The sequence below is a fragment of the Elephas maximus genome, chromosome 12, assembly GCF_024166365.1.
Source record: "Elephas maximus indicus isolate mEleMax1 chromosome 12, mEleMax1 primary haplotype, whole genome shotgun sequence".
Classification (NCBI taxonomy): Eukaryota; Metazoa; Chordata; class Mammalia; order Proboscidea; family Elephantidae; genus Elephas; species Elephas maximus.
The window spans coordinates 40,519,260-40,544,017 of record NC_064830.1 but is presented as its reverse complement, the minus strand read 5'-3'; the positions used below and the strand labels follow the sequence as shown (position 1 = coordinate 40,544,017).

Sequence of the window (24,758 nt, the reverse complement as noted above, 5' to 3'; positions counted from 1 at the left end):
GTTTTCTCAGAAGAAGAGGCTTAGTAGGATTTCATGAAACGTCTGCTTGGAGAATCATTAACCATGGGTTAAACTCCCCACTTTATTCTGGTCAAGGTCTGTTAAAAACAAATAACATGGTGGATAACAGCGCTGACCACTGAGCAATTGCTGGGTGGCCCGCCCGGCCTGAGTTTGTGCTGTGCTCAATTTCAGGCTCTTTGGAAAGCTGAGCGAATTGTGGACCTCTTGCCTGTCCTGGGTACCTGGTTGCTGCGACAGCTGTGCATTTCTCTGCGGAGGTTCATCTTTTATGTTGATTTCTATTAGTGCATTTGTAAATACAGCCTGAGGAATGCTGCCTGCCCCTTAGCTCTTGAACCATCATTATGATCCAGAATGGCAAATCCTTTGTAGGAGTCACCTTGGTTCAGCTGGAAAATAATTACTGATGTGCTTTGAAAAGGTAGAGTTTGAGTTTTTTTTTTTTTTTAAATATAGCTGAATAGGATTTTAAGAAAGTAGAATTATAATGTGGAGTGAAAAGAAAAGTGAGAGGTTGTGTCAGAAACTGGGTTATCAGTACAATGCAGAAAGGGAAAATAATAAATGCTAATAGACTGAACATATGCCCTTCCCGCTAGATTAGAGACCAGGAGGGCGCCTGCTGAATGCGGTCCATTGTGTGGCCGAACAGAACACAGGGTCTGGGCTATTATTCCCTCCACACCCCTTGTGCCACAGATGGTTCTCCTTGCTTCTCTTATCGGGGCCGTGCATTCGGTCTCTGTAGCTTGATCTCCTCCTCACTCTTCTGCTCATACAAAATGGATTGATCTGCTGAAAGAGAAGGGCCAGAAGAGGGGCTGTCTCAGTAAGAGAGGGGAGGGTGTGAAAACAAAAAGCTGAGAGGCCAGGTGCAAGGAAAGGGCAACAGAGGGGGGCAGCGGTTTGGAGCCGGGGCTGGAGCAGGGGACAGCCCAGCCAGCAGCCTTGCTTTCCCTAGGCCTGGGCTCAGCCGCCTGGAACATGGCCTTGTGCTTCTGTTTTCTGAAGAGTTAAAGCCCTCAGGTGCTGGCCAAGCAGTGCTGACTCCCTTCCCAGGGGATGCTGAGACTCCAGGGCTCTCATTGTGGCTGCCTTGCAGCTCCCTTCCCAGGAGACTCAGAGTTCTGTCTTTGATCTGGCCTATTGGAGCTGCAAGTCCAGCAAAGGTGAGCAGGGGTCAAGGACAAGGGTAGGAGAGTGACATCTCCCAAGAAGGATGGCCTTGGCAGATGGAAGGGGTGATCCTCAGGACTGACCTGAGCTTCTCCTCCCAATCCTCTGTGAAGCAGTGTAACTGAGTTCATGTGCGGGTTCCACTTATCAGCTCTGGGACCTTGAAAATGACCTTGCCTTTCTGGGTTGTAGTTTTCTCAACTATGAAATTGTATCCAGTTTATAGTGTTGCTGTAAGGATTAAATGACTTAATTCATGGAAAGGGCATAGAACGAAGAGTGGCTTAGAACAGTGCCTTAAAAAGTTAGCAATTATGATTATCATTATATGTATGAAGCTCATGGTGTCATTGAAAGGACACTGGCTTTGGACACAGGAAGTTTGAAACCTCACTCTGACACTTAGTATTTGTGTGGTTTCTGATGAATTACTTCATCTCTTTCAGCCTCAATTTCCTATCTGTGCAGCGGGGCTACAAGGGGGATGGTTGTGTGGATAATGAGATGATGGATATAAATTCCTCAGTACAAAGGCTGGTGAACCAAAAAAGCTCCATAAATGGGAGCTTAGCTGCTAACCCAAAACTCAGCAGTTCAAATCCACCAGCCACCCCTTGGAAACCCTATGGGGCAGTTCTACTCTGTCCTATAGGGTTGCTATAAGTTGGAATCGACTCAATGGCAACAGGGTTTTTTATTGTTATTTTAATTAGCTTGTGAAAACATGCGTTGTATGTATCTATATGTGTGCCTGTGTGCTGTTCGAATCTAGTATGTCTTACATAGGTGCTCAGATTTGGTACATATGTTTATTGCTGGCTGTCTGTGGGCTGGAACCTGAGGCTTAGTCAGGCTTCTTCATAGCTCCTTCAAAATCTTCAAGTACAGTTCACATCTCTCCTGGAACTGAGCTGCCTGGTGTATTCAGAAAACTCAGTTTTCAGGGTAGAACTCTGGCCGGGGAGTTAAAAGACCTGAATTAATCCTGGCTCCTCACCAGGGGAAACTGGGGCTCTGACAAGACCCCTTTCCTCAGAGTGCCTTAATTTTATCATCTGTAAAACCAGGGGTTGGACCAGATGAACCCCAGATCCCTCACAACTCTACCACTCATTAGGTTCTATGATTTCTAAGTTTTGATGCATTCCTGGTCTCTCTTTTCTGCACTTTCCCCACCACTTATACAGTCCTACTTTTCCATTCCTTCTAAAGAGAATATGTTAGCAGGTAGGAAACAATAGATGAATGGTGTGTACCCTGGGGGATCTTACTGTAGCTGAAGTGTGTTCTGTCCTCTGAGCATCTTGTGGCTCTGGCTTTGCAGAAACTGAACATCAGAGTGAATCTAGAGGTAAGTACCTGAAACAGCAGGCTGGGCTGGTGAGGAAGAGCTTGGAAAGACGGAATCTAAGCAGAACCAGAGATGGAGATCTCAGAATTCCAGGTCACGGCTCATTGCTGTGGGACACAGTGCCCTTATCTGAGGAAGGACTGTAGGGAACCCTAAAGGATGAGCTACCCCAAGATCCAGGAACTCCCCTCCCGCCCAATAAATAACATAGCTGTGCCTTGGTGACTTTACCCCTGGCAGGTACAACTTTGGTCCGAAGGGGCAGGACTCCACTCTTGTTTGCTCAAGTTACACTTAGTACAACCTTAGAGACACCACTCCCATTTGTGTAAAACCCATTTGTAGTCACCCTAAATTTATAACACCATTATGACAATTTTCTAGCAGATGGCCATAAAGTCCCTTGAGAAAGCAAGGCCCTTTTCTTCTTTTATAATTTGCACGAGGCCACCATATTGGCTAGCGTGGGGCATTAAAAGAGTCCTCTGAGTCTGGGTTTCCTTTTGCTGCCACCCCTCAGGCCAGGTCTGTGTCTGCCATCCTGCTCTCCAAACTTGGCTGCACTCCCTCCCCTTCCAGGACCCCTGCCACATCATCCTTCCTTCTCCCCCTTGCCCCTCGAATCCTGGTTTACCTCTAAGATTTTCACTTAGTGAGTATAAGGATCAGATAGGTAAAATTAATAGGCGTAGGGGATGATATACAACTACAAGAAGTAGTAACGTGTTCCCTATCTCATTTTTTACTTACGTTTGGGAGGATGTAATGGAGCTGAGTCCCTTCCTTGACAGTTTTCATTTCTGGCCTCTCATCTTTCTGATTTCTTAAATAGGAGCCCTTCCTTCCTTATCTAGTCTCTTTTGTCAAATATTCTTGGGGTTGAAAAGACTTCAGTCTCCTCTCCCTTCCAAAAGGAAAGCCCATCCTCCATAGGCATTCCTGACTCCAGAAAAGAGGTCCTCTTATGTGTGTAAGTGGTAATTCTGGGTCTATGGGAGCAGACTGATATAGGGTTGCTATGAGTCAGAATCGACTTGGTGGCATACAACAACAACAACACCAAGGGTCCAGAGGAGTCCCTGGCCAGTGCCAACGGTTAATGTACTCAGCTGTTAATGAAAGTTGGAGGTTTGAGTCTACCCAAATGCACCTCAGAAGAAAGGCCTGGTGATATGCTTCTGAAAAATCAGCCACTGAAAACCCCATGGAGTACAGTTCTTCTCTGACACACATGCGGTCATCATGAGTCAGAATCGACACTATGGTTGGTTATGGATCCAGAAGCCTTGGATGAGATTAACTGATGACAAGAAGAGGTGCCAGATTCTGTCTCTTTAGGATTTTCCACATCCATCTAGGTTATAGCCCCAGCTAATTTTCAGAAACATAGTCCTGTTCACCACACTAAGGGCACTCTTTTAAGGATGGACCCTCTGGCCCTGGGTGTGCCCTAATATATAGTCCCTGTAACCTTCATGAAAAAGATAACCTTTTGGAGAAAGCATTGGACTAGCAGCTAGAGAGCTAGTGTTTGAGTCCTGGCTCTGCTACTTTCCATCTGTTTTAACTTTGGTAGTGATAATTTTTGAACCTCAAGTTTCTTATCTGTAATATGAGATAATGGTATTTACTTTGCCTGTAGAATGGGATTTTTATGAGGCTAAGTTGGGATAAAGCATGGGGAAGAGTTTTGAGAATTGTAAAATGGTGATTAGTGCCAATATCCATGGCAGAAATTCTTAACTGTTCCTCTTCCCCTCCTCTTTCAGGCAGTAATGCAATTTTGAGGCCTAGCAGCTTTAGATTTAGATTGACTTTCTTCACCGAGGTCACAGAGCAGAAATATTGTTTATGTTTGATGACTTACTTTAAAGTCCTCCTTTATTTCTTCAACATTTGGTGTTAAGTCCCTACTAAAGGGAGCCCTGGGGGCACAGTGGTCAAGTGCTTGTCTACTAACTGAAAAGTCAGCAGTTCAAATCCAGCAACCACTCCATGGGAGAAAGATTTAACATTTCGCTTCTGTAAAGATTACAGCATTGGAAACCCTATGGGGCAGTTCTACTCTGTCCTGTAGGGTCAGAATTGACTCAGTGGCAATGAGTAATGGGTAAACATCAAGCTCGTCATGAAAAAACATGGCCAGCACACATTTGGGATTTATTGGACCAATGCTCAACCAATGAACAGATAACAGTGTAAGGTGTAACCTGCTTTTAACGTTGTACCATTGTGATTTTAACAGCTGCCTAAAGGTAACTGTGCCTTTCAAGTCTTCCCTTCCCTGTACTAGTTAACTTTCACACACCAGGGCTCTGGTTGAGAGATGAGATTGGTAAATTGCAGCCCCTGGCTTTCCCTGTCAGCTTTCCACTCCAGTTAGGTTCCCAGGCATGAATCTACTGATGATCTCTCTTCCAAGATCCAGAGCTCAACCCTAATGAAGTTGGACATCTCACCTTGCGGTACTGTGGCTCTGCACCAAGGATGCCTCTGAAAAAATGGAGCTCCTTCCAGGCTGAGAGAACCAGGAGCCCCGTACCCATCAAATGATGGCCTTTCTTGGGGACAATTGATGGATTTGCCTGAACCACTTCTTTGATTTTCTACAGGGTTACTTGCCAAAACAAAACTGATGCTGAGAAAAGAAATTGGTTAGCGTTTTGAACACACTGATACATAGGTGACACAAATCAGTTTGAATTTTCCCTACACTTTCAACACTTTGTTTCTGAATAGTACTAAAAATGTCCCTGAAGCAAATACTATTTTAAGACTAATTTCTGGAGGCTCCTGGTAGGCAAATCACTCCTTTTCTTGCTGTGATGTTCTTTTTAGTCTTGAAAAGAAAAGATTTAGGGGGGCAATGATGGCTTTTATTTTTCAAACATTGAGCAGCTGTCTTGAAGAGGAAGTACTGGGTTCCATGGTAGCTGCAGAGGGCAAAGCAAGGGGAGACAGACAGAGGGACCAGGAAGAGACTTAGTAGTTCCCACTGGGTTGAGCAGTAGAACCACTTGGGAAGGTTTAAAAATTACCACTATCTGTACCTTTCTCTTCCCCCGTGCATCTATCAGTTTGTTGTACTATGGGGGCTTGAATGTTGCTGTGATGCTAAAGGCTATGCCATTGGTATGCAAATACCAGCAGGATCACCTTTGGCAAACAGATTTCAGCTGAGCTTCCAGACTAAGATAGACTAGGAAAAAGGACCAGGTGGTCTACTTTTGAAAAGAATTAACAAGTGAAAACCTTCTGAATAGCGGCAGAACATTGCCTGATACAGTGCTGGAAAATGAGCCCCTCAAGTTGGAAGGCACTCAAAATATGACTGGGGAAGAGCTGCCTCCTCAAATGGAGTCAACCTTAATGACGTGGATGGAGTCGAGCTTTCGGGACCTTCATTTGCTGATGCAGCACAACTCAAAATGAAAAGAAACAGCTGCAAACATCCATTAATAATCGGAATGTGGAATGTACCAAGTATGAATCTAGGAAAATTGGAAATCATCAAAAATGAAATGGAATGCATAAATAGTGATATCCTAGGTATTACCTATAAACTAAACCTATTGCTGTCGAGTCAATTCTGACTCATAGCAACCCTATTGGACAGAGTAGAACTGCCCCATAGAGTTTCCAAGGAGTGCCTGGTGGATGCAAACTATCAAACTTTTGGTTAGCAGCTGTAGGTCTTAACCACTATACCACCAGGGTTTCCTAGGCATTAATGAGCTGAAATGGACTGGTATTGGTCATTTTGAATCAAACACTCATATGATCTACTATGCCAGCAATGACAACTCGAAGAGGAATGACGTTTTGTTCATTGCCAAAAAGAACTTTTCAAGATCTATTCTGAAGCACAACACTGTCAGTTATAGGATAATATCCATATACCTACAAGGAAGACCAGTTAATACAATTATTATTCAAATTTACGCACCAACCACTAAGGCCAAAGATGAAAAAATTGAAGATTTTTACCAACTTCCGCAGTCTGAAATTGATTGAATGTGCAATCAGGATGCATTGATAATAATGTGTGGAAAGAGCTGATGGAAAAGCTCAATGTTATCAGTCAGAAAAAGGCCAGGGGTCAACTGGGGAACAGACCATCAGTTGCTCATGTGAAAGTTCAAGTTGAAACTGAAGAAAATTGGAACAAGTCCACAAGAGCCAAAGTATGACCCTGAGTATACCCCACCCGAATTTAGAGACCAACTTAAGTATAGATTTAATGCATTGAATGCTAATGACCGAAGACTAGATGAGTTGTAGAATGACAACAAGGACATCATACACGAAGAAAGCAAGAGGTCATTAAAAAGACAGAAAAGAAAAAAAAAGACAAAATGGATATCAGAAGAGACTCTGAAACTTGCTACGGAACGCTGAGTAACTAAAACTAAAAGAAGAAATGACGAAGTAAAAGAGCTGAACAGAAGATTTCAAAGGGCGGCTCAAGAAGACAAAGTATCATAATTACATGTGCAAAGACCTGGAGACAGAAAACCAAAAGAGAAGCACACCCTAGGCATTTCTCAAGCTGAAAGAACTGAAGAAAAAATTCAAGGCTTGGGTTGTGATATTGAAGGATTCTATGAAGAAAATATTAAACAACGCAGGAAGCATCAAAAGAAGGTGGAAGGAATACATGGAGTTACTATACCAAAAAAAATTGGTCAGTGTTCAAGCATTTCAGGAGGTAGCATATAATCAAGAACCGATGGTACTGAAGGAAGAATTTCAAGCTGCAAAGAAGGCATTGGCAAAAAATGAGGCTTCAGGAATTGATGGAATAACAATTGAGATGTTTCAACAAATGGAGGCAGCACTAGAAGTGCTCACTCATCTACGCCAAGAAATTTGGAAGACAGCTACCTGGCCAACCAACTAGAAGAGATACATATTTATGCCTATTCCCAAGAAAGGTTACCCAAGCAAATGTGAAAATTATTGAACAATATCATTAATATCCCATGCAAGTAAAGTTTTGCTGAAGATCCTTTCAAAGTGGCTGCAGCAGTCTGTTGACAGGGAAGTGCCAGAAGTTCAAGCCAGATTCAGAAAAGGATGTAAAACCAGGGATATCATTGGTGATGTCAGATGGATCTTGACTGAAAGCAGAGAATACCAGAAAGATATTTACCTATGTTTTATTGACTGTGTACAAAGGTATTTGACTGTGTGGATCATAACAAATTATGGATAACATTGCAAAGAATAGGAATTCCAGAACACTTAATTTAATTGTGCTCATGAGGAACCAAGAAGCAGTCATCAGAACAAGGGAATACTGCATGGTTTAAAATTAGGAAAGGTGTGGGTCAGGGTTGTATCCTTTAAAAAAAAAAAAAAAGAAAAATTTTTTTTTATTCAGTCTGTATGCTAAGCAAATAATCTGAGAAGCTGAACTATATGAAGAAGAATGAGGCATCAGCATTATGGGAGGACTCATTCATAACCTGCCTTATGCAGATGACACAGCCTTCCTTGCTGAAAGTGAGGAGGACTTGAAGCACTTACTGATGAAGATCAAAGACAACAACCTTCAGTATGGATTATACCTCAACATAAAGAAAACAAAAATCCTCATAACTGGACTAATAAGCAATGTCATGATAAATGAAGAAAAGATTGAAGTTGTGAAGGATTTCATCTTGTTTGGATCTATAATCAACAGCCATGGAAGCAGCAGCCAAGAAATCAAAAGATGCATTGCATTGGGCGAATCTGCAGCAAAACACCTCTTTAAAGTGTTAAAAAGCAAAGATGTTATCCTGAAGACCAAGGTGAGCCTGACACAGCCGTGGTGTTTTCAACGGCCTTGTATGCACATGAAAGTTGGATGATGAATAAGGAAGACTGAAAAAGAATTGCCACCTTTGAATCGTGGTGTTGGTGAAGAATATCAAATATGCCATGGACTACCAAAAGAATGTGAACAAATCTGTCTTGGAAGAAGTACAACTGGAATGCTCCTTAGAAGCAAGGAGGGTGAGACTGTCTCACATACTTTGGACATATTATAAGGCAGGATCAGTCCCTGGAAAATAACATCATGCTTGGTAGAGTAGAAGGTCTTCGAAAAAGACGAAGACCCTCAACTAGATGGATTAACACAGTGGCTGCAGTGATGAACTCAAGCATACCAATGAATGTGAGGATGGCTCAGGACTAGGCAATATTTCCTTCTGTTGTACATTACGGTTGCTCTGAGTTGAAATTGACTTGATGGCACCTAACAATTACAACAACAACATTCTTCTCCCTGGCTGCTGTTATTAATCGCTGTTGTGTCAGCTCCCACTCATGATGGCCTTACATATAATAGAACAAAACATTGCCTGGATCTGTGCCATCTTTGTGATCATTGGTGTGTTTGAGTCCGTTGTTGTAGACATTTTGCCAGTCCATCTCTTTGAGAGTTTCCTGCATTTTTGTTAGCAGTCTACCTGACCAAACATGATGTCTTTTTCTAGTGATTGGCTTTTCCTGATGACATGTCCAAAGTAAGTGAGTCAAAGTTTCATCATGTGCACTACTAAGGTACATTCCAGTTGTATTCTTGTCTGGTGTGGGGCCTGAGAATCTATATTTTTGAAAGATCCATTCTATAGCTATTGAGTCAGAATTACCATAGGAGAAATTTGGGAAAGTGTATACTTTAAAAAAAAATTCCCATAGTGATTCTGATGCAGGTAGGTTTCAGTGCATAGGCAGGAATTTTCAAAAAATGACTGAACATTTTGAAATGCTCCATAAAGTTTTGGGGCTTCCTTTTGGGAGAGTGAGCACCTGCTGACTCATTAGGATGACTCAAGCTGATACTTGTACAGGTACAGCAGGGAGCTTCTTGTTCAAAGGTGGGGACTTCCTCTGACTTTGAATCAACAGCTGGAGACATTCTTGTTCCCCCAAAGCTACCTGTTTGAATAAAGTCACGTTCAGGTTCATCTCCAAGGTGAATGGACAACACATGTTTGGGAAGAGAGATCAAAATGGTGGTCTTGGGGATGGAGTGTGGGGCTTCTTTAACCCATAGTAGCCCCATTTGTGCTGTTGTTGCTGTTAGGTGCTATCGAGTCAGTTCTGACTCATAGCCACCCTATGCACAACAGAACAAAACACTGCCCGGTCCTGAGCCGTCCTTGCAATCGTTGTTATGCTTGAGCTCATTGTTGCAGCCACTGTGTCAATCCACCTTGTTGAGGGTCTTCCTCTTTTCCCCTGACCCTGTACTTTGCCAAGCATGATGTCCTTCTCCAGGGACTCATCCCTCCTGACAACATGTCCAAAGTATGTAAGATGCAGCCTCATCATCCTTGCTTCTAAGTAGCATTATGATTGTACTTCTTCCAAGACAGACTTGTTCATTCTTTTTGGCAGTCCATGGTATATTCAATGTTCTTTGCCAACACCACAATTCAAAGGTGTCAATTCTTCTTTGGTCTTCCTTTGGTCCAGCTTTCACATGCATATGATACAATTGAAAATACCATGGCTTGGGTCAGGCGCACCTTAGTCTTCAAGGTGACATCTTTGTTTTTCAACACTTTAAAGAGGTCCTTTGCAGCAGATTTGCCCATTGCAATGGGTCTTTTGATTTCTTGACTGCTGCTTCCATGGCTGTTGATTGTGGATCCAAGTAAAATAAAATTCTTGACAACTTCAATCTTTTCTCCATTTATCATGTTGTTGCTTATTGGTCCAGTTGTGAGGATTTTTGTTTTCTTTGTCTTGAGGTGCAATCCATACTGAAGGCTGTGGTCTTTGGTCTTCATTAGTAAGTGCTTCAATTCCTTTTCACTTTCAGCAAGCAAGTTTGTGTCATCTGCATAACACAGGTTGTTAGTGAGTCTTCCTCCAATCCTGATGTCCCGTTCTTCTTCATATAGTCCAGCTTCTAGTATTATTTGCTCAGCATACAGATTAAATAGGTATGGTGAAAGAATACAACCCTGACGCACACCTTTCCTGACTTTAAACCAATCAGTATCCCCTTGTTCTGTCTGAGCAACTGCCTCTCGATCTATGTAAAGGTTCCTCATGAGCACAATTAAGTGTTCTGGAATTCCCATTCTTTGCAGTGTTATCCATAGTTTGTTATGATCCACACAGTCTAATGCCTTTGTATAGTCAATAAAACACAGGTAAACATCCTTCTGGTATTCTCTGCTTTCAGCCAGGATCCATCTGACATCAGCAATGATAACCCTGGTTCCACGTCCTCTTCTGAAACTGGCCTGAATTTCTGGCAGTTCCCTGTCGATATACTGCTGCTGCCATTTTTGAATGATCTTCAGCAAAATGTTGCTTGCGTGTGATACTAATGACATTGTTCTATAATTTCCACATTTGGTTGGATCACCTTTCTTGGGAATAGGCATAAATACGGATCTCTTCCAGTCAGTTGGCCAGGAAACTGTCTTCCATATTTCTTGGCATAGACAAATGAGTACCTCCAGCACTGCATCTGTTTGTTGAAACATCTCAATTGATATTCCATAAATTCCTGGAGCCTTGTTTTTTGCCAGTGCCTTCAGAGCAGTTTGGACTTCTTCCTTCAGTACCATTGGTTCCTGATCATATGCTACCTCTTGAAATGGTTGAACATTGACTAATTCCTAGTCTGTCTTAGTCTGGAAGCTCAGCTGAAACCTGTCCTCCATGGGTGACCCTGCTGGTATCTGAATAGCAGTGGCATAGCTTCCAGCATCACAGCAACACACAAGCCCCCACAGTATGATAAACTGACAGACACGTGGGGGCAACTTGTGATAGTCTTTATAAACCCTGAGGGCCAATTATGGACTTTGCTGCCTTGGCAATTTTGTTTTACTAAATTTTTCTTCCTGCCTCAAGTACTTTCCACATTCCTCTCCAAGTAGCCACTTAACCATCTACTAAGACTCATCTCACATTCCATCTCCCATGAAGCCTCCTTTTGCAACCATAACCTTTGTGTGTTTCTTTTTCCAGGAAAGAGACATGTTTATGGACACTTACTTTGGGTTTGATACTGGGGAAGCTAAGAAGAACTAGACCAGGTCTTTTCCTTTCTACAGCTCATAGTCTAGTGAGGGACAGAAAGTAGTAAACAAATAATTTATTCTAAATCGTGATGTGTACTATGACAGAGGAATGCCCTGGGTTTAAAGATTGGGCAAAGGAGGGAGTAATACAGGTTGGGCCCAGGAAGGCCTTCTTAATAAAATAGATCTTACACTTGATTTTGAAAGAATTATCCAGAAAGATATAGAGGAGCGAAGGAAATTTGTGGCAGAATGGAGAACAGACCCTTGGTCCTGAATAGGAAGAGAACACAAGTGTGGAGGAGTTTGATTCGGGGCAGAATTTAGCAATTTTAGCAACTCTGAGGTAGGAAAGACCATTGGATACTTGTATGTTTCACATAAAACAAGACGAGAGGACTGAGTATAGTAGAAGCAAGATCTTAGAGGATCTTGACAATGAGAAGCATTGGTTGTAATAAAAAACATGCAACATGAAAAAATATAAACTTATGGACTTGTATCCAAAACCTCAACTGTCCATGAGAAGTGTGGAGGAGACAGTGCCAAACATAGGAATATACTGAAAAACTCGACATATACCCAGTATGATGATGTGTGCGACAAGTCTAAGTTGTGCTCAGGAGTCATTAAATGGGGTGCAGTACCAAAACAGCAACAACAGCAACAAAAAACTAAACCCATTGCCATGAAGTTGATTTCAACTCGTAGCAGCCCCAGAGGACAGAGTAGAACTTCTCTCTAGGGTTTCCAAGGCTGTAATCTTTACAGAAGCAGACTGCCACATTTTTCTCCCATGGAGTGATGGGTGGGTTCAAACTCCTGACTTTTCCGTTAACAGCAGAGCATTTAACAACTGTGCCACCAGTGCTCCTTAATATAGCAATGAGTGCACATTAATACCACTTGAGAAGCTTTAAGAAAAGCACAGATGCTTGGGGCCACCAAATGACCAATCGAATCAAATTCATTAGTGGTAGGACACAGGCACAAGTCTTATTAAAAATCTTACCACACGATTCTAATGTGCAGTCATGCTGAGAATCATTGTAATAAAACTAAAGTGACTAACACAACAGTGTCTGCCCACAGTAGATGTTCAAAACTGGCAGCTCTTTCATTACTAATAAGTCCGTGTCCAGAATGAAGTAAGACTGTCCTGTCATAATCTCCACTGGTTAGACTGTGTGGGCTGCTTTCTGGCTTCTGGGAAGGACCTCAACAGGTGGACAGATGGAGCTTACTATCAATAGTTGAGAGAGATATGTTAAAATATCCAGCTGTAACTGTGGATTTGTCTATTCTTCATTTGATTCTGACAATTTTTGCCTCATGTGTTTTTGAGGATCTGTTATTTGGGTGGTACACTTTTACAATTGTTGTGTCTTCCTGATGAATTGGCCCCTTTATTTCTATAAAATCTCTCTCCTTATCTCTGGTAGTACTCTTAGTCTATATCTGATATTAATATAGCCATGCCAGACTTCTTATGTGTGTTCGCATAACTATAATAAACGGTGGTGATTGTTGCAAACATGATGAACTTAGTTAATGTCATGGAATTGTACATGTAAAAAATGTTGAAATGGCAAACGTTTTGTTTTATATATATATATATCACAATAAACATGCATATGTATATATATATAGAGAGAGAGAGAGAGCCCTGGTGGTGCAGTGGTTAAGGGTTCAAATGCTAACCAAAAAGTTTGCAGTTCAAATCCACCAGCCACTCCAACAGCCACTCCTTGGAAACCCTATGGGGCTGTTCTACGCTGTCATATAGGGTCACTATGACTATTTATTTAATAACTATTATCAACCCATCTGTGCCTTTGTATTTAAAGTGCATCTCTTGTAGACATCATATAGTTGGATAATACTCTCTCTCTATATATGTATGTATATATATAGTGGTAAATATATCTATATATACATATGTATATTTATTGTGATATAGTGGTAATGTGCATATATATATATACATACATATACCACATATTTATGTGTCATCCTTTGTGTAAGGCCATGCTAATCTTCTCTGTATCTTTCTAATTTGAGTATATGTGCTGCCAAATTTGTTTGGGTTTCCATATTTTTTAAGAAGCCCTGGTGACACAGTGGTTAAAGCACTCAGCTGCTAACCAAAAGTTTGCCTGCTCAAACCCAGTTCAAACTGACCAGCTGCACCAAGGGAGAAAGATATGGCAGTCTGCTTTTGTAAAGATTTATAGCCTTGGAAACCCTATGGGGCAGTTCTGTTCTGTCCTATAGGATCGCTACGAGTCGGAATCAACTCAAGGGCAGTGGGTTTGGTTTCTTGGCAAACCAAACCCATTGCTGTCAAGTCAATTCTGACCCATAGGGACCCTATAGGACAGAGTAGAATGGCCCCATAGGGTTTCCAAGGAGTGGCTGGTGGATTTGAATTGCAGACCTTTTGATTAGCATCTGAATGTTTAACCACTGCACCACCAGGGCTCTCTCTCTCTCTCTCTATGGAACAGACCATCAGTTGCTCATATGCAAGTTCAAGCTGCAACTGAATAAAATCAGAGCAAGTCCACAAGAGCCAAAATACAACCTTGAGTACATCCCACCTGAATTTAGAAACCATCTCAAGGATAGATTTGATGTGTTGAACATCTCAAGGGTAGATTTGACGTGAAGACCGGATGAGTTGCGGAATGACATCAAGGACATCAAACATGAAGAAAGAAAGAGGTCATTGAAAAAGACAGGAAAGAAAGAAAAGACCACGATGGATGTCAGAGGAGACTCTCAAACTTGCTCTCAAATGTCGAGCAGCTAATGCAAAAGGAAGAAATGATGAAGTAAAAGAACCGAACAGAAGATTTCAAAGGGCGGCTTGAGAAGACAAAGTAAAGTATTATGACACGTACAAAGAGCTGGAGGTAGAAAACCAAAAGGGAAGAACATGCCCAGCGTTTCTCAAGCTGAAAGAACTGAAGAAAAAATTCAAGCCTCGAGTTGCAATAGTGAAGGATTCCATGGGGAAAATATTAAATGATGCAGGAAGCATCAAAAGAAGATGGAAGGAATACACAGAGTCATTATACCAAAAGGAATTAGTCGACGTACAACCATTGCAAGAAGTAGCATATGATCAGGAACCAAAGGTGGGGGAAGAAGAAGTACAAACTGCCCTGAAGGCATTGGCGAAAAATAAGGCTCCAGGAATTGATGGGATATCAACTGAGATATTTCAACAAATGGATGCATTGTTGGAAGTGCTCATATGTCTATGTCAAGAAATATGGAAGACAGCTTCCTGGCCACCTAACTGGAAGAGATCCATATTTATGCCTATTCCAAAGAAAGTGAACCAACCGAATGTGGAAATTATTGAACAATATCATTAATATCACAAATAAGCAAAATTTTGCTGAAGATCATTCAAAAGCAGCTGCAGCAGTATATCAACAAGGAACTGCCAGAAATTCAGGCCAGATTCAGAAAAGGATGGGGAACCATTATTGCTGATATCAGATGGATCCCAGCTGAAAGCAGAGAATACCAGAAGGATGTTTACCTATGGTTTATCGATTGCGCAAAGGCATTCGACTGTGTGGATCATGATAAATTAAGGATAACATTGCAAAGAATGGAAATTCCAGAACACTTTATTGTGCTCATGAGGAACCACCTTTACATAGATCAAGAGACAGTCGTTGGGACAGAACAAGGGGGCACTGACTGGTTTAAAGTCAGGAAAGGTGTGCTTCAGGGTTGTATCCTTTCACCATACCGATTCAGTCTGTATGCTGAGCAAATAACCCGAGAAGCTGGACTATATGAAGAACGGGGCATCAGGATTGGAGGAAGACTCATTAATAACCTGCATTATGCAGATGACACAACCTTGCTTGCTGAAAGTGAAAAACACTTGGAGCACTTACTAATGAAGACCAAAGACCACAGCCTTCAGTATGGATTGCACCTCAACATAAAAGAAAACAAAAATCCTCACAACTGGACCAATGAGCAACAACATGATAAATGGAGAAAAGATTGAAGTTGTCAAGGATTTTATTTTACTTGGATCCACAATCAACAGCCATGGAAGCAGCAGTCAAGAAATCAAAAGACCCATTGCAATGGGCAAATCTGCTGCAAAGGACCTCTTTAAAGTGTTGAAAAACAAAGATGTCACTTTGAAGACTAAGGTGCGCCTGACCCAAGCCATGCTATTTTCTTTTGTTTTCCCTTTCTTTTTTTTTTTTTAATTGAACTTTAGATGAAGGCTTACAGAACAAACTAATTTCTCATCAAACAGTTAGTACACACATTGTTGTATGATATTGGACATTGGTTAACAACCCCATGACATGTCAACACTCTCCCTTCTCAACCATGGATTCCCTATTACCAGGTTTCCTCTTCCCCCTGCCTTTCAGTCCCTGCCCTAGGGCTGGTTCACCCCTTTGGTCTTGTTTTGTTCCATGGGCCTGTTCAATCTTTGGCAGAAGGGTGAACCTCAGGAGTAAGCCATGGTATTCTCAATCGCATCATATGCATGTGAAAGCTGGACAATGAATAAGGAAGACCAAAGAAGAATTGATGCCTTTGAATTGTGGTGTTGGCAAAGAATATTGAATATACCATAGACTGCCAAAAGAAAAAGCAAATCTGTCTTGGAAGAAGTACAACCAGAATGCTACTTAGAAGCAAGGATGATGAGGCTGCATCTTACATACTTTGGACATGTTGTCAGGAGGGATGAGTCCCTGGAGAAGGACATCATGCTTGGCAGAGCCCAGGGTCAGCGGAAAAGAGGAAGACCCTCAACGAGGTGGATTGACACAGCAGTGGCTGCAACAATGAGCTCAAGCATAACAATGATTGTAAGGATGGCTCAGGACTGGGCAGTGTTTCGTTCTGTTGTGCATAGGGTTGCTACGAGTCAGATCCGACTCGAGGGCACCTAACAACAACAACCACCACAGTATATGTTATGCTATACAATGTTATATTTTTTGCTTTACTGTGTCATATGTATTTTAAAGAAATTAAAGAAAAAATTCTTTTATAAATTATTATCTACATATTCACCACTTTAATTCTTTTATAATCTACATATTCACCATTTCTTGTGCTCTTCATTCCTTTCTAAAGATACAGGTTTTTATTTGGTACCATTTTCCTTTAGCCTGAAGGACTTCTAAGTATTTCTTTTGGTGCAGGTTTGTGGTGATGAATCAGCTTAGTTTTATTTGTCTAAAAAGTGTGCTTATTTGGCTTTTATTCTTGAAGGCTATTTTTGCTGCATGTGGGAGTATGAGTTGATAACTTTTTTTTTTTCCTTCAAGAATTTCAAAGGTTGTGCACCATATTTTTCTGGCCTCCATTTTTTCCCACAAGAAATCAGCAGTCATTCATATTTTGTTCTCCTGTATATGATATGCCTTGGTTCTCTGGGTACATTCAAAATATTCTCCTTATCTTTGAACCTCAGCAGTTTTAATATGATGTGCCTAGATGTGATTTCCTTTGTATTTATCTTTCTTTAAGCTTGCTGAGCTTCTTATATCTATAAATTTATGTCTTTGACCAAATGGGGGAGATTTTCAGCAATTACTTCTTAAAATTGTTTTTGTTCCCTTTCTTTCTGGAACTATTATTTTGAGTATTATAGTTTGATTTTCTCCCATATATCTGTGAGGATCTTTTCATTGTTTCACCTCTTTTTCCCATTCTCCATATTAGATAATTTTAATTAATTTATCCAGAAATTTGCTGACACTTTTTTTCTGTCATCTCCAATATACTGTTAAGTGCACCCAGTAGATTTTTTGACAGTTTTATTGAGGTATAATTGAAATACAATTAGTTAAATATATTTCAAATACATAATTTGATAAGTTCTGCATCCATATACACCCATGAAATCATTACCACAACTCCAAATGCTTCCTCATGCCCCCTTTTTTAGACCATTCTTTTTGTCCCTTCATGCTCTCTTTCATCCTCCAAGCAACCACTGATCATATTTATGTCACTATATGTTAGTTTGCATTTATGTCACTATATATTAGTTTGCATTTTCTAGAAGTTTATATAAATAAAATCTTTTACCATCTGCATCTTTCAACCAGTGTAGTAATTCTGAGATTCAACCATGTTGTTGGATGTTTCAAAACATTTATTTTCATTGGAAGTATTCTATTGCAAGACTATTCCACAGTTTTTTTTTTTATGCATTCACTAACTGTTGATGAACATTTAGGTTGTTTTTAGTTTTTGACCATTTCAAATGAAACTGCTATGAATGTACATGCAAAAGCCTTTGAATGGACAGATGCTTTCATTTTTCATGCATAGATATCTAAAAGTAGAAAGGCTGAGTCATATGGCAGGTACATGTTTAACTTTGTAAGAAATAATGGAACTATTTTCCAAAGGGATTGTACCCTTTTACGCCCATCGTTTGTGTATGAGAGTGTCACAGATTGAACTGTCTCCCCCAAAGTATCTGTCAAACTTGCTAGGTCATGATTCCTAGTATGGTACCATTGTCTACCATTTTCTCATCTGATGTGATTTCCCTATGTGCTGTAAATCCTATCACTATGATGTTAATGAGTTGGATTAGTGGCTGTTATATTGATGAGATCTACAAGATTAGGGTGTCTTAAGCCAATCCATTTTGAGATATAAAAGAGAGAATGAAGCAGAGAGGCACGGAGACCTCATGTTGCCAAGAAACAAGAGCCAGGAGAATAGTGCATCCTTTGGACCCAGGGTCCGTGTGCTGAGAATCCCCTTGACCAGGGGAAGATTGATAACAAGGACCTTCCTCCAGAGCCAATAGAGAGAGAAGGCTTCCCCTGTAGCTGATACCCTGAATTTGAACTTGTACCCTACTTGACTGTGAGAGAGTAAATTTCTCTTTGTTAAAGCCATCCGCTTGTGGTATTTCTGTTGTAGCAGCACTGGATAACTAAGACACAAGGAAGTGGCCCAAATGCCCATGGCCTCTACTCCTGTCCCATTACCTTCCATCTTCTAGCCTGCACCTATGGTCTCATGGGGAGTTCCTTATGATCACTTGACTGAATAAGAGAAAACTCATGCCTGGTTACAGATGGTTCTGCGTGATATGCAGGTACCACTCAAACGTGGATAGTGACAGCACAACAGTCCCTTTCTGGGACCTCCCCAAAGGACAGTGGTAAGGGAAATCCTCTCAATGGGCAAAACTTTGAGCAGTGCACCTCACTCTGCTTGGGAGGGGAATGGCCACTTGTGCCATTGTATACTGATTCTTCAGCTGTGGCCAATGGTTTGGCTGGATGGTCAAGGACTTGGAATGAACATGATTGGATAATTGGAGACCAGGATTTATGGGGAAGAGGCATTTGGATAGACATCTCTGAATGGACCAAAGAAGTGAAGATATTTGTACCTCATGTGAACACTCACCAAAGGGTGATCTCAGCAGAGGATGATTTTAACAATCAAGTGGATAGGATGATGCATTCTGTGGAAAGCAGTCATCCTCTTTCCCCAGCTACTCTTGTCATTGCTCAATGGGCTCATGAACAAAGTGGCCATGGTGGCAGGGATGGAGGTTATGCATGGGCCCAGCAGCACCGACTTCCACTCACCAAGGCTGGCTTGGCTACAGCCACTGCTGAGTGTCTAATCTGCCAGTAGCAAAGACCAACACTGAATCTCCAATATGCCACCATCCTTTGAGGTGATCAGCCAGCAACCTCATGGCAAGTTGATTACATTGGGCCACTTCTATTATGGAAAGGGCAGTGTTTTGTCCTTACTGGAATAGACACTCTGGATATGGATTTGCCTTCTGTGTATGCAGTGCTTCTCCAAAACTGCCATCCATGGACTTACAGAATGCCTTATATACCATCATGGTATCCCAAACAGCATTGCCTCAGATCAAGAGACTCACTTCATGGTAAATGAAGTTTGGCAATTGGCCCATGCTCATGGAATTCACTGGTCTTACCATGATCCCCATTATCCTGAAGCACCTGGCTTGATAGAATGACAGAATGACCTTCTAAAGACACAATTACGGTGTCAGCTAAGTGGCAATACCTTCCAGGATTGGGGCAATGTTCTCCAGGAGGCTGTATATGCTCTAAACCAGCATCAAACATATGTTGCTGTTTCTCCAATAGCCAGGATTCATGGGTCCAGGAATCAAGGGATGGAAATGGAAGTGGCACCACTCACTATTACCCCTAATGACCCACTCACAAGATTTTTGCTTCTTGTCCCCATAACTTTATACTCTGCAAGTCTAGAGGTCTTAGTTCCAAAGAGAAGAATGTTCCCACCTGGAAAACCATCACTGATTCCATTAAACTGGAAGGTAAGAATGCCACCTGGCCACTTTGGGCTCCTTATGCCTCTGGACCAACAGGCAAAGAAGGGAGTTACCATACTGGCTGGTGTGGTTGATCCTGATTACCAAGAGGAAATTGAATTGATATTACATGATGGAGGTAAAAAAGAGTATGTCTGAAATGCAGGAGATGCCTTAGGGTGTCTCTCAGTATTATCATGCCCTGTAATTAAAGTCAGTGGAAAACTACAGCAACCCAATTCCAGAATGGCTACTAATGACCCAGACCCTTCAGGAATGAAGGTTTGGGTCACCCCACCAGGCAAAGAACCATGACCTGCTGAGGAACTAGCTGAGGGCAAAGGGAATATGGAATGGGTGGTTGAAGAAGGTAGTTTTAAACACCAGTTATGGCCATGCAACCAGTTGCAGAAATGAGGACTGTAATTGCTATGAGTGTTTCTGCTTTGTATGCATGCATCACATTTATGTGTCTGTCAGTTTGTCGTACTGTGGGGGCTTGCGTGTTGCTGTGAAGCTGGTAGCTATGCCACCGGTATTCAGATACCAGCAGGGTCACCAATGGAGGACAGGTTTCAGCTGAGCTTCCAGACTAAGACAGACCAGGAAGAAGGACCCGGAAGTCTACTTCTGAAAAGCATTAGCTAGTGAAAACCTTAAGAATAGTAGCGGCAATGGAATACTATGCATCGATAAAGAACAGTGATGAATCTGTGAAACATTTCATAACATGGAGGAACCTGGAAGGCATTATGCTGAGCGAAATTAGTCAGAGGCAAAAGGACAAATATTGTATAAGACCACTATTATAAGATCTTGAGAAATAGTAAAAACTGAGAAGAACACACACTTTCGTGGTTACAAAGGGGAGAGGGAGGGAGGGAGGGAGAGGGTTTTTTATTGATTAATCAGTAGATAAGAACTGCTTTGGGTGAAGGAAAAGACAACACTCAATACATGGAAGGTCAGCTCAATTGGACTGGACCAAAAGCAGAGAAGTTTCTGGGATAAAATGAATGCTTCAAAGGTCAGCGGAGCAGGGGCGGGGGTCTGGGGAACATGGTTTGACGGGACTTCTAAGTCAATTGGCAAAATAATTCTATTATGAAAACATTCTGCATCCCACTTTGAAATGTGGCGTCTGGGGTCTTAAATGCTAACAAGCGGCCATCTAAGATGCATCAATTGGTCTCAACCCACCTGGAGCAAAGGAAAATGAAGAACACCAAGGTCACACGACAACTAGGAGCCCAAGAGACAGAAAGGACCACATGAACCAGAGATCTACATCATCCTGATACCAGAAGAACTAGTTGGTGCCTGGCCACAGTCGATGACTGCCCTGACAGGGAGCACAACAGAGAACTCCTGAGGGAACAGGAGATCAACGGGATGCAGACCCCAAATTCTCATAAAAAGACCATACTTAATGGTCTGACTGAAACTAGAGAAATCCCGGCGGCCATGCTCCCCAGACCTTCTGTCGGCACAGGACAGGAACCATCCCTGAAGACAACTCATCGGACATGAAAGGGACTGGTCAGCGGGTGGGAGAGAGATGCTGATGAAGAGTGAGCTAATTATATCAGGTGGACACTTGAGAGTGTGTTGGCCGCTCTTGTCTGGAGGGGGGATGGGAGGATAGAGAGAGAGGGAAGCTGGCAAAATTGTCACGAAAGGAGAGACTGAAAGGGCTGACTCAATAGGGGAAGAGCAGGTGGGAGTATGGAGTAAGATATATGTAAACATATATGTGACAGACTGATTGGATTTGTAAACGTTCACTTGAAGCTTAATAAAAGTTAATAAAAAAAAAAAGAATAGTAGCGGAACATTGATACAGTGCTGAAAGATGAGCCCCCCAGCTTGGAAGGCACTCAAAAGATGAGTGGGGAAGAGCTGCCTCCTCAAAGTAGAGTCAACCTTAATGACGTGGATGGAGTAAAGCTTTTGGGACCTTCATCTGCTGATGTGGCATGACTCAAAATGAGAAGAAACAGCTGCAAACATCCATTAATAATTGGAACCTGGAAAGTATGATGTTATGAATCTAGGAAAATTGGAAATCGTCAAAAATGAAATGGAACACATAAACATCGATATCATAGGCATTAGTGTGCTGAAATGGACTGGTATTGACCATTTTGAATCAGACAATCGTACAGTCTACTATGCTGGGAATGACAACTTGAAGAGGAATGGTATTGCATTCATCATCAAAAAGAAAGTTTCAAGATGTATCCTGAAGTACAATGCTGTCAGTGATAGGATAACATCCATACACCTACAAGGAAGACCAGTTAATACGACTATTATTCAAATTTACGCACCAACCACTAGGGCCAAAGATGAAGAAATAGAAGATTTTTATCAGCTGCTGCAGTCTGAAATAGATCAAATATGCAATCAAGATGCATTGATAATTACTGGTGATTGGAATGCAAAAGTTGGAAACAAAGAAGAAGGATGAGTAGTTGGAAAATATGGCCTTGGTGATAGAAACAATGCTGGAGATAGAATGATAGAACTTTGCAAGACCAATGACTTCTTCATTGCAAATACCTTCTTTCACCAAAATAAGCGGCCACGATACACATGGACCTTACCAGATGGAACACACAGAAATCAAATGGACTACATCTGTGGAAAGAGATGATGGAAAAGCTCAATATCATCAGTCAGAACAAGGCCAGGGGCCCACCGCGGAACAGACCATCAAATACTCATACTCAAGTTCAAGCTGAAACTGAAGAAAATGAGAGCAAGTCCATGAGAGCCAAAATATGACCTTGAGTATATCTCGCCTGAATTTAGAGACCATCTGAAGAACAGATTTGATGCACTGAACACTAGTGACCAAAGACCAGACAAGTTGTGGAATGACATCAAGGACATCATCCATGAAGAAAGGAAGAGGTCATTGAAAAGACAGGAAAGAAAGAAAAGAACAAGATGGAAGTCAGAAGAGACTCTGACACTTGCTCTCAAATGTCGAGCAGCTAAAGCAAAAGGAAGAAATGACGAAGTAAAAGAACCGAACAGAAGGTTTCAAAGAGTGGCTGGAGAAGATGAAGTATTATAATGACATGTGTAAAGAGCTGGAGATAGAAAACCAACAGGGAAGAACATGCCCAGTGTTTCTCAAGCTGAAAGAACTGAAGAAAAAATTCAAGCCTTGAGTTGCAATAGTGAAGGATTCCATGGGGAAAATATTAAATGATGCAGGAAGCATCAAAAGAAGATGGAAGGAATACACAGAGTCATTATACCAAAAAGAATTAGTTGATGTTCAACCATTTCAAGAGGTGGCATATGATCAGGAACCGATGGTACCGAAGTCAGAAGTCCAAGCTGCTCTGAAGGCATTGGCAAAATACAAGGCTCCAGGAGTTGATGGAATACCAATTGAGATGTTTCAACAAACAGATGCAGTGCTGGAGGTACTCATTCATCTATGCTAAGAGATATGGAAGACAGTTTCCTGGCCAACTGACTGGAAGAGATCCGTATTTATGCCTATTCCCAAGAAAGATGATCCAACCGAATGTGGAAATTATAGAACAATGTCATTAGTATCACACGCAAGCAACATTTTGCTGAAGATCATTCAAAAATGGCAGCAGCAGTCTATCGACAGGGAACTGCCAGAAATTCAGGCCAGTTTCAGAAGAGGACGTGGAATCAGGGTTATCATTGCTGATGTCAGATGGATCCTGGCTGAAAGCAGAGAATACCAGAAGGATGTTTACCTGTGTTTTATTGACTATACAAAGGCATTAGACTGTGTGGATCATAACAAACTATGGATTACACTGTGAAGAATGGGAATTCCAGAATACTTAATCGTGCTCATGAGGAGCCTTTACATAGATCATGAGGCAGTTGTTCAGACAGAACAAGGGGATACTAATTGGTTTAAAGTCAGGAAAGGTGTGCGTCAGGGTTGTATTCTTTCACCATACCTATTTAATCTGTATGCTGAGCAAATAATCCAAGAAGCTGGACTATATGAAGAAGAACGGGGCATCATGATTAGAGGAAGACTCACTAACAACCTGTGTTATGCAGATGACACAGCCTTGCCTGCTGGAAGTGAAGAGGATTTGAAGCACTTATCAATGAAGATCAAATACCACAGCCTTCCGTTTGGATTGCACCTCAACATAAAGAAAACAAAAATCATGACAACTGGACCAGTGAGCAACATCATGATAAATGGAGAAAAGATTGAAGTCAAGGATTTCATTTTACTTGGATCCATGATCAACAGCCATGGAAGCAGCAGTCCATAAATCAAAAGACGCATTGCACTGGGTAAATCTGCTGCAAAGAACCTCTTTAAAGTGTCGAAGAGCAAAGATGTCACCTTGAAGACTAAGGTGCGCCTGACCCAAGCCATGGTATTTTCAATCGCATCATATGCATGTGAAAGCTGGACTATGAATAAGGAAGACCGAAAAAGAATTGACACCTTTGAATCGTGGTATTGGTGAAGAATACTGAATATACCATGGACTGCCAAAAGAACGAACAAATCTGTCTTAGAAGAAGTATAACCAGAATGCTCCTTAGAAGCAAGGATGGCGAGGCTGAGTCTTACATACTTTGGACATGTTGTCAGAAGGGATGAGTCCCTGGAGAAGGACATCATGCTGGGCAAAGTACAGGGTCAGTGGAAAAGAGGAAGACCCTCAGTGAGGTGGATTGATACAGTGGCTGCAACAATGAGCTCAAGCGTAACAATGATTGTAAGGATGGCTCAGGACCAGACAGTGTTTCATTGTGTTGTGCATAGGGTTGGTATGTGTCGGAA

General features: G+C 41.6%; 1 pseudogene; it reads right to left on the bottom strand.

Moving 5' to 3' along the window:
- Positions 1–13,568: 13,568 nt before the first annotated feature.
- On the bottom strand, positions 13,569–13,667 carry LOC126087611 (uncharacterized; annotated as a pseudogene).
- Between the last annotated feature and the right edge of the window lie 11,091 nt (positions 13,668–24,758).